General features: G+C 43.9%; 1 long non-coding RNA gene across 1 annotated transcript; it reads right to left on the minus strand.

The window, feature by feature from the left end:
- Positions 1–1,553: 1,553 nt before the first annotated feature.
- On the minus strand, positions 1,554–3,339 carry LOC113902777. Its single transcript, XR_003513913.1, has 2 exons — positions 2,875–3,339; positions 1,554–2,238 (listed from the first exon to the last, which is right to left on the minus strand). It is a non-coding gene; the product is annotated as an uncharacterized LOC113902777 (long non-coding RNA).
- Positions 3,340–8,955: the final 5,616 nt, after the last annotated feature.

Here is an 8,955-nt window from a genome sequence, read left to right on the forward strand (position 1 = left end):
ACTCATGGTCCTCAGCCTGCGGCGAATTCCTCCAGTTCCTCTCTTACAGCCTTTGCTCGCTTAGTCCCTCATCCCAGGAAAGCTCTCCCCACACCTCCTCCTCTCAAATGTCCAGAGCAGGGTCCCTGCCCCCTTCTTTCCTCAACATTCCATTCACTTCCCTCATGGCCCTTCTAGTCATTTCTTTGGCAGTTGCCTTTTCCCTCTGTTTTGAAGAGTGTTAGTCTCTCAGTCATGTCTGACTCTCTGTGACCCCATAGACTGTAGCCTGCCAGACTCCTCTGTCTGTGGAATTCTCCAGGCAAGAATACTGGAGTGGGTTGCCATTCCCTTCTCCAAGGGATCTTCCCAACCAGGGATTGAACCCAGGTCTCCTGCATTGCAGGCAGATTCTTTACCGTCTGAATCATGAAGCTCCACTGAAAGAGCCCTAATTCTTACTTTTTCTCCTAAAAGCTTCCTGAAGGCCATTTCTTCAGATCATTCCTTCCTTGCCCACTCTGGAATTCCTGCTCCTCACACACAGTTGTTGATTGGAGAATGAAGTTGTGTTGATGCTCTCTACTCATTTTGTTACAATAACCCCATTTTACAGAAAAGGGAACTGAGAAGTCCAGAGACACAGTGCCTGGCTGACTGGGGCAGCGCTAACTCCAGATCTCCTGATACTGCCTCCAGATTTCAGGGTTGTACCCACCCCTGGGCTGCCCCTATGGAGGCCAGCGTTGCAATTTTATTTCCATAGTGAAGAAATAGCTCGAAAAATGTATACATGTGTGGACAAATGGTGTTGTGGGAAACCCAAGATGAGACAGAAAGTTGGACATGGAAGTTGGATGCTTGGGCAACCGATCTGATAAGAAATAGAGATTTAATGTTTGTTCATAACAAGTCGGTGGACCTCTTGTACAGTACCAAAGAGAAAGAAACAGAAAAGTCAGTCTTCTAAAAAATGATATGGTGATTAGCTCTGCTAACCCTAGTGCACCTCATTGGGTACACACTGGGTAACCCAAGTACCTCATTGGGACCACATTGGATAACCCAAGTACCTCATTGGGACAGGTGGCTCTTTCTGGAAATTGTCTTTATGAGGACAGAATTGTATTTCTTCAATTTAGTATGGCTACTCCAGGTAAGTGGGTGAACTCAGTGTTCTGGGCTATGCAGTGCAGAATCTAGTTATGGAGTTTAACTACTTGCTTGTAACTTAGTCAGAAAAAAAAAAAAAAAAAACCACTCTATAATTTCAATGTCTGCCACAGAAACTAGAGGTTTTTATCTTTTTGTTCTGTCTCCGACACTGTTCACATGTACAATACACTCCCATCAGTAAGTTCTAGACGAAGAAGAATAAAAAAAAAGAAATAGAGGTTTCAAGAGTTCTAACCCTAACAGATATTGCAGTATAACATAAAATGAAATAATTTTTTTTCAAACATAGGAAGACATCTCAATAGAATAGAACAGAAAACCCAAATGAAGATCCACAGATTATCACTGTAGTTTCTGAGAAGAACAGAAACATTACGAATGAATAGAGAATGGAAGGATTGTTCACTAAGAGGGGATGGCAAGTGATATTTATTTGGGAAACCAAAAGCAATTTTTACCTCCCCCTCCCTTTATCTTAATGATCAAAATCAATCCCAGGTGATTTATTTAAAGAGTTCAATGCAAAAAAGAAAAGAAAAGAAAAATACTACTAACTAGAAAAAGAAGTAGAAATGATTCATTATATCAACTGTGATTGAGGAAGGCCATTGTAGACTTCACAGCCATGGAGAGAATTATAATGGAAAATACAAATATAATTGATACAGGACAAGTCAGGTTCTGAGTGCTGAAAGTTCTCATAAATAAAACATTCACAGAGCAGTAAGAATTTTCATAATGAAATGTTGGGGCAATAAAAGACAGTAAGAGTCCATTTATGAAAGATGAAGTTCAAAAGGCCATCTCCGTTGAAAATGTTGAAGTTAGTTACAATAAAATAAATGTAAATTAGGATGGAGAGTTACCACTTTGGGCCCATCGAAGGAGCACTACAAAATGAGAGGCTGGCGGTGCTGGCTCCGTCCTGGTGGCGTGGGACCTCTTGTTCACAGCTGGCAGGACTGTGAAGTGGCAAAACCTTTCTAGAAGGCAATTTGCTTAAGATGTGTGAAGAGCCTCCAAAGCTTCATACTGTTTGGTTCAGGAATTCCATTTGCAGGAAGTTCATCCCAAGAAAACGATCTAAAAGAAGGAAAGATGGATACAGAAAGATGTGCCCTGTGGCTTTATTTATAAAAGGGAAAGGGAAGAAAAACAATAAAGCTATCAAAATCTCCCACCCCAGGGGAATGGTTAACCAAATTATGTTTCATTCATTAGGTAGATTATTAGGCAGCCATTAAACATAATAATTACAAAGAATGTTGACTAACACAGAGAAATGCTTAGCATATAATCAGTGTAAGAGGATGGTGCAAATTACATATATAATAAAGCTATTTATTGAAAACAAATGCATAAAAAAGACTAAGAAAAGATGTGCTTTTCAGATGCATTTTCCCAGAACACATCTGTGGGTGCTGAGGTTCAAGATGTTTCTGTTCTCCATGCGTTAGTCACGTGCACATTTTCTGCAATGACCAGGTAGCACTGTTTTTATGATAACAGATTTCAAAAATACAAACGAGAACAAGAATAGTGTGATGAACACAGTATGCAATGTATTCACCCTCTAAGATCTTTATATTACTTTTATAATAGGAACCCCCCCCCCCAAAAAAAAAAGAAAACAGACATCACATAAAAGTTCAGGTCTTGGGGGTGGGGTGAAAAAATTAAAAAAAAAAAAAAAAAGTTCAGGTCTTAAGAGAATGGTACCTGCATCAGGCAAGTTTTGAAGGTAGGAAGTAGGGATGATCAGAAACGGAAAGAAAATGGTCCAATGTCGGGGAGGCTGCTTGGGTGGGCCCCTTTCAAAGAGCCGAGAAATGCAGAGCTTTGTGCTCCTGAAATGCCCATCCTAGAACATGGCAGGAACTCTTCAGTTCTATATAGATCAGTGTGTCTGTTCCTGGCCACATTGTTTAATCACTGCTGCTTTAGTCTATGCTACCTAGTAGGGTAAATTCAATCCTTTCCCTCCTATTGTGTTCCCACCACTTGTTTTACTTTCTCAAAATTATCTTGGCTATTCTTGCCCATCTCCTCTCCCTTATGACCTTTCGAATCAGCTTATTAAGTTTCCATTAGAAAATCCTGGTGGGATTTTGATTAGGAAGGCATTGAATTTGTACATTAATTTGGAGAAAATTGACATCTTCAGAATATCGAGTCTTCAGGACCCTAACATTTCAAGGGTGGTTGAGTCAGAGGCTCTGATTAATGAGACTGAGAAGGAAAAAGCGTCATAGAGATGGGTTAAAAACAAGGAGAGGGTGTTGTCATGGAAACCGAGAGAGCCGAGCATTTCAAGAAAGCGAGGGTGATGAACAATATCAGACCCTGCAGAGAATTCCAATAAGACAGGGATGGAAAAACACCCACTGAAGTTGGTAATTAGGAGGTTATCGGAGCCCTCAGCAAGAGCAGTTTCAGGGGTGAGACAGAGCAGAACCCTGACTGCAGCGCCTGAGGAGAATAGATACTCAGCGAAGACGCCCCTTTTGCCGAAGTTTAGATAATTAAGTTTAGATAATTAGAAAAGTTTCGAGGATTGTTTAGAAGCTAGAGAGCGAAGTCAGGGGAAAGTTTTCAACTCAAGTCAACAAATGTTTCCCAAGCATCTCCTTCCTACGTGCTGGCTGGCTGCTGGGGAGACGAAATGAACAGGACAGACACGTACCTGCCTACATGAGCTGCACGTCTAAGCAGGGAAACAGACATGAGTGAAGCAATCACAAGAATAAGTGGTTATCAAAAATGATAACCATGAAGGACAGGTGTGTGTGATGCTGAGAGCAGCCAGGGATGGGAGGGTCTGCTGATACTTCCCAGAAGAGATCTGAAGGATGAAAGGGTACGGACCACTAAGGGGCATCAGAACAAGAGTTCCAGGGGGAGGCCCTGCAGCGGGAGGGGCAGGACTTGTGGGAAGGGAAGGGCCGAAAGGTGGGTGTGTGACAAGAAAGAGGGTGAGAAGTCAGCTGGAGAATTCAGCAAGCGGGGGATGCTTGGGGCTTGATCCCAAGAGTGATAGAAAGGGGTCTTTGGAGGAGTTTTTAAAAGCCACGACATGATGCCAACTGCATGTTGAAGGTATCATTCTGGTTACTGGTGAGGAAAGGATTGCAGGGGAGCAGGAGGGACCTCCAGGAAACCTGGGAGAGGGCAACTTACCATCCATGATCCAGACCAAGGCTGGGGTCTTGGACTAGCATGTTGCCAGTGAACTTGAAGAGAGCTGGAAGGATTCAGGAACCATTGGGAGGTCAAGTCTCGAAGGCAGGAAGCTGGCCTGTGAAGGGGGGATGGGTGCACATAAGCGGAGGAGGAAGATCCCAGGTGTCCGTTTGGTGATGTCAGTCCATGAGACCCAGGCCTCTAGTGAAGAACCAAACTGTAGACAGACAGACTTGTGTGTTGAGTGTTTGCTGTATGAGACGCCTTCAGACTTCTGGGTTCTGGAGCTCTGGGCCTAGTGATGAGGACTAGGGGGGTGATGACACAGGCGGGGGTGCAGGGGCTTTGAAGCAACTCGGGCGGTGGATGACATTAAGAACTAGAGTATGGAGCGAATGAGCAGAGGACAGAGGCTGAGGCGAGCACAGCATTTAGAGGTCTGAATGAATATGGAAAAAGGAGGCTGAGAAGAAGCAGAAGGGAAAAGTCAGCTGCAGCGGAGGGGTTCCTAAGAGCCCAGGGAGGAGAGTTTCCAAAAGGACAAGAGCAGGGAATTCCTGTGGTCAGGGGTTAAGAATCTGCCTTCCAATGCAGGGGACATGGGTTCGATCACTGGTCTGGGAAGATTCCACATGCCTCAGGGCAACAAAGCAGGTGCACCGCAACTAGAGAGACGCCCACAGGCTGCAACAAAAGCTCCCGCGTGCTGCAACGAAGACCCAGTGCAGCCAAAAATAAATAAAATAAATAAATATTTTAAAAGAAAGAAGCAAAAGCACAGAGTGGCTGCCAGTGGGCCATGGTCAGAAGTGTCAGGGAAAATAAAAGCTGCCAGGCTTCCCCAGACTTGGTCTTCGGGACCGTTTGCCAGTTTTTTGGGGGGTGAGGTCTACCTGTGAAGGAAGGAGGGTAGATAAAGTGTGCAGGGTTTTTCATCTGGTTTGGTTATAATAGAAGATCAATTTGTGTTAGTCGCTCATTTGTGTCTGACTCTTTGTGATCCCATGGACTGTAGCCCACTAGGCTCCTCTGTCCATGGAATTCTCCAGGCAAGAATACTGAGTGGGTTGTCATTCCCTTCTCCAGGGGATCTTCCCCACTCAAGGATGGAACCCAGGTCTCCTGCATTGCAGGCAGATTCTTTACCATCTGAGCCAGCAGGGAAGCCCAAGAAGAGCAATATCTGCATATTAATTTTCCCAGAGGAAGACACCTGTGGGACATGAGCCATTGCAGAACAGGGCAATTAGCTAAATGAAGCCCCCAAGGAAATGAGGCCATATGGACCAGAAGGATCCATCCTGGGCAATAATGTGCATCCAACTCCCGGGAGAGAATTCAGGACTCAGCCTTTTACCAAGTAACCTGTGTCCCACTTCCTTTCAGGGAACTTGGATGTGACCTCTGTGACTTACCCATGTCTCACATTAGCAGAAACTTTTCATCCTGTCCCTGGCCAGGACTCTTGTCTTACTCATTTTGGAATCGTTTCCAGCCTGTGGCAGCCAAGGAAGAGCCGCTGAAGAAATTATTTTCTAACTTGAAACAAAATGTCTGAAATGGAGGATCAAAATCTTTTAGCTGGGACTTCCCTGGTGGTCCAGTGGTTAAGAACCCGTGTGCCAGTGCAGAGGACGTGGGTTTGATCCCTGGTCCAGGAAGATCCCAAATGCTGCATGACAACTAAGTCCATGTAACACAGCTAGTGAAGCCTGAATGCCTAGAGCCTGAGCTCTGCAACAAAGAGTAACCCCTATTTGCTGCAATCAGAGAAAGTTCACACACAGCAAAGAAGACCCAGGGCAACCACAAAAAAAAATTAGTTTTAATTAATTAATTAAAAAAAAAAAAAACTTTTAGCCAAAAAGAAATTGGTGATCAATGGAACAATCAGAAAAATATTTTTGGGTGTGTGCTGAGTCCTGCATAGCAGAGTGAATGAGAGCCTAGGAGAGGTGGGTTTTGTGAGGGAGGAGGAGGATTAGATGGTTGGCATTCTTGCTAAGCAGGACCCATGGAATATGGGGAAAAGAGGTCTGCTTGTGAGATAGAACCAAGACAACCCACATCAGCGTGGTACAGGTCCTTATACTTTACACAGTTGGGTCATAGCCACCATCTTGTGTGGTCATCACAGACCCTGTGAGGCAGATAAGGATTGGTAGCCCATTTCACAGACAAACGGCAAAGGAAGCTGAGCCCAGCAAGGGACATAGGCTGTGGAAGACCTCAGAGTGTGCTGGTGGCTGGCTGTCCTTGCTTCTGACTCCAGCATCCCAGCCTCTCTCCATCCCAGGATGAGCTCCAAAAGGAGCTTGGGTTCAAAAGCTGCCTGCTAGCAAAAATCAAGTCCTGAACCTGAAGGAAAAGTTGTGCAAGTGTTAAGAGGGTTGGAACTCTCAGTCTTCCCCACTCCCCACCCCTCACCTGCAGAGAGAGAAGAGGGGCTTGAGATTGAGTTCAATCACCAATGGCCAATGATTCAATCAATTCTGCCTATGTAATGAAGCTTCCAAAAGGATGGGGTTCAAGGAGTTTCTGGTGGATGAGCACTTGGAGATTTGGGAAGACTGATTCAAGGGAAAGGGTACAGGAGCTCCGAGCTCCTTCCCACATACCTTGCCCTATACATCTCTCTCTTCATTTGGCTGTTCATCCATTTCCTTTATGATATCCCTTATAATAAACTGGCAAACATAAAGAAAAAAAAAAGAGGAAAAGTTGTGAAACATGAAAGCAGAATTTGTGGGTCATCAAGAGAAGACCTTTGGCAGAAGGCTTACTGAGGCTTGAGGTTGGACCACCCTCTTGGATATCAAAACCTCAACAACAACAACAAAAAAAACAACAAAATCAAAACAAACAAGGACATCAAAACCACATCAATGAGGCTGCACTAGCTGGGTGTGGGTCCAAGCCCTAGGCTCAGGGAATCAGTGTCAAGTGCTCACACAGCTAGTCTGCTCAGCTCCATCCTCATGTGACAGCAATCACAAGCCATCATTCTGAATCCTCCCCAGCTTCCCTTAGTCTCCCCAGGGCCCCTCAGCTCACTCAGCCCCACCAGTCCCTTTGCAGACACCCCAGACATGCTCAGATGCCATCACGAGCCTGTACCAGTGCTCTGGCTGTGCCCTCTGTGGTGTGAGCACCATGTTGGGCTGATGACTTCTGCTCTGGGATTACCCAGACTAATCTGGGACCCGAACCTATTCCTCCCTGGGACTCAACTTAGGGGCTGAGCTTCTCCTGGGGCCAAAGTTCTAGTCAGTCCACTTGAATTTCTCTCTTTCTGCCCAAAGGTTCAACTCTTTGCCCTACTCATGGGGCCCAAGCACAGTGTTGTGAATTGTTTTGTCAATCTACTGTCTATGCAGAAGCTCTTTGCCTCTTTCATTAGCTATATATATATATATAACTGAAATGTAGTTGATTTACAATGGTGTGTTAATTTCTGCTGTACAGCAAAGGGATATATGTATATATGGATATATATATATACATACATATATACATATATATATGTATAATGGATATATATATATCCATTAGCTTGGTCTCATGGGTCCATGGGGTCACAAAGCCTCAGACATGACTGAGAGACTAACACTTTCACACTTTCATATATATATGTATGTGTGTGTGTATTCTTTTTTATACTCTTTCCCATTATAGTTTATCCCTGGATGCCTCTTCCATTAGCTTTGACTCCAAGTCCTCTAAGCTTTGTGAAATCCAGAGTTTTTCTTTTCTCAAGCCCCAGCTCTCACCCTGAAAAGCTATGGCTCTCACTCCATAGGCTCTCTTGTACACAAAAGTCTCCGCAACCATTGTCTGTGCTGTGGGCTTACAAAAGCCCACAGCGTAGAAACTAAAAGCCAGGTCAGAGGCTCTGTGTCATGGCGTCCTGGGCCCCTGAGAAAAGCGTACCCAGGAAGCTTGGGCAGTGGGGTGGAGGTTGAGGTAGAGAGAATTCTACCCACACATAGCACAGTAGAAAAATATTACCGTACTGACATAGTTAAAAGAGGGCACCCTGAAGCAGTGAGCAAAGGAAGGTTTTTAGTCAATAAAAGGTATTGGAACAATTGCTAAGCTGTTTGGAAACACAAGTCCACCTTATTCTTCACTTCATGTCATACATCAGCATCAGGTTTAGGCAGATTAAGGATTTAAATTAAAAAATCACATGTGAATAAAGTAGAATTGAATATGCATCCCAAAACTCTGGATAAGTGTTACCTTCTAAGCTTAAAAGTAAGGGAAGCATTCACAAAGAAAAGACAGAGAAAACAAGTTTGAAATTCTGGACTTATGTATAAGGACACTGAAAACAACTTCTAAAGATGTCAGGCTGAGGGTTAATATCCTTAGTGTTTAAGAATCCATACAAATTGAGTTTTAAAAATTCACATCAGTGCTGTATAAACGTGAAGGGAGAGGAACACTCAATTAACAGAAGATTAATTTTTTATGGCTCATAGGTTGAACCTATTTTCCAATATCTAATTATTTTTTAAAAAGTAAATTAAAACAACAGTGAGATAACACTTTTTGCCCATCACAGAGTGAAGAAAAAAATTTTAATGAGACTACCCCATGCTGGCTAGGGTGTGATGA

The sequence above is a fragment of the Bos indicus x Bos taurus genome, chromosome 13 (genome assembly GCF_003369695.1).
Source record: "Bos indicus x Bos taurus breed Angus x Brahman F1 hybrid chromosome 13, Bos_hybrid_MaternalHap_v2.0, whole genome shotgun sequence".
Taxonomy (NCBI): Eukaryota; Metazoa; Chordata; class Mammalia; order Artiodactyla; family Bovidae; genus Bos; species Bos indicus x Bos taurus.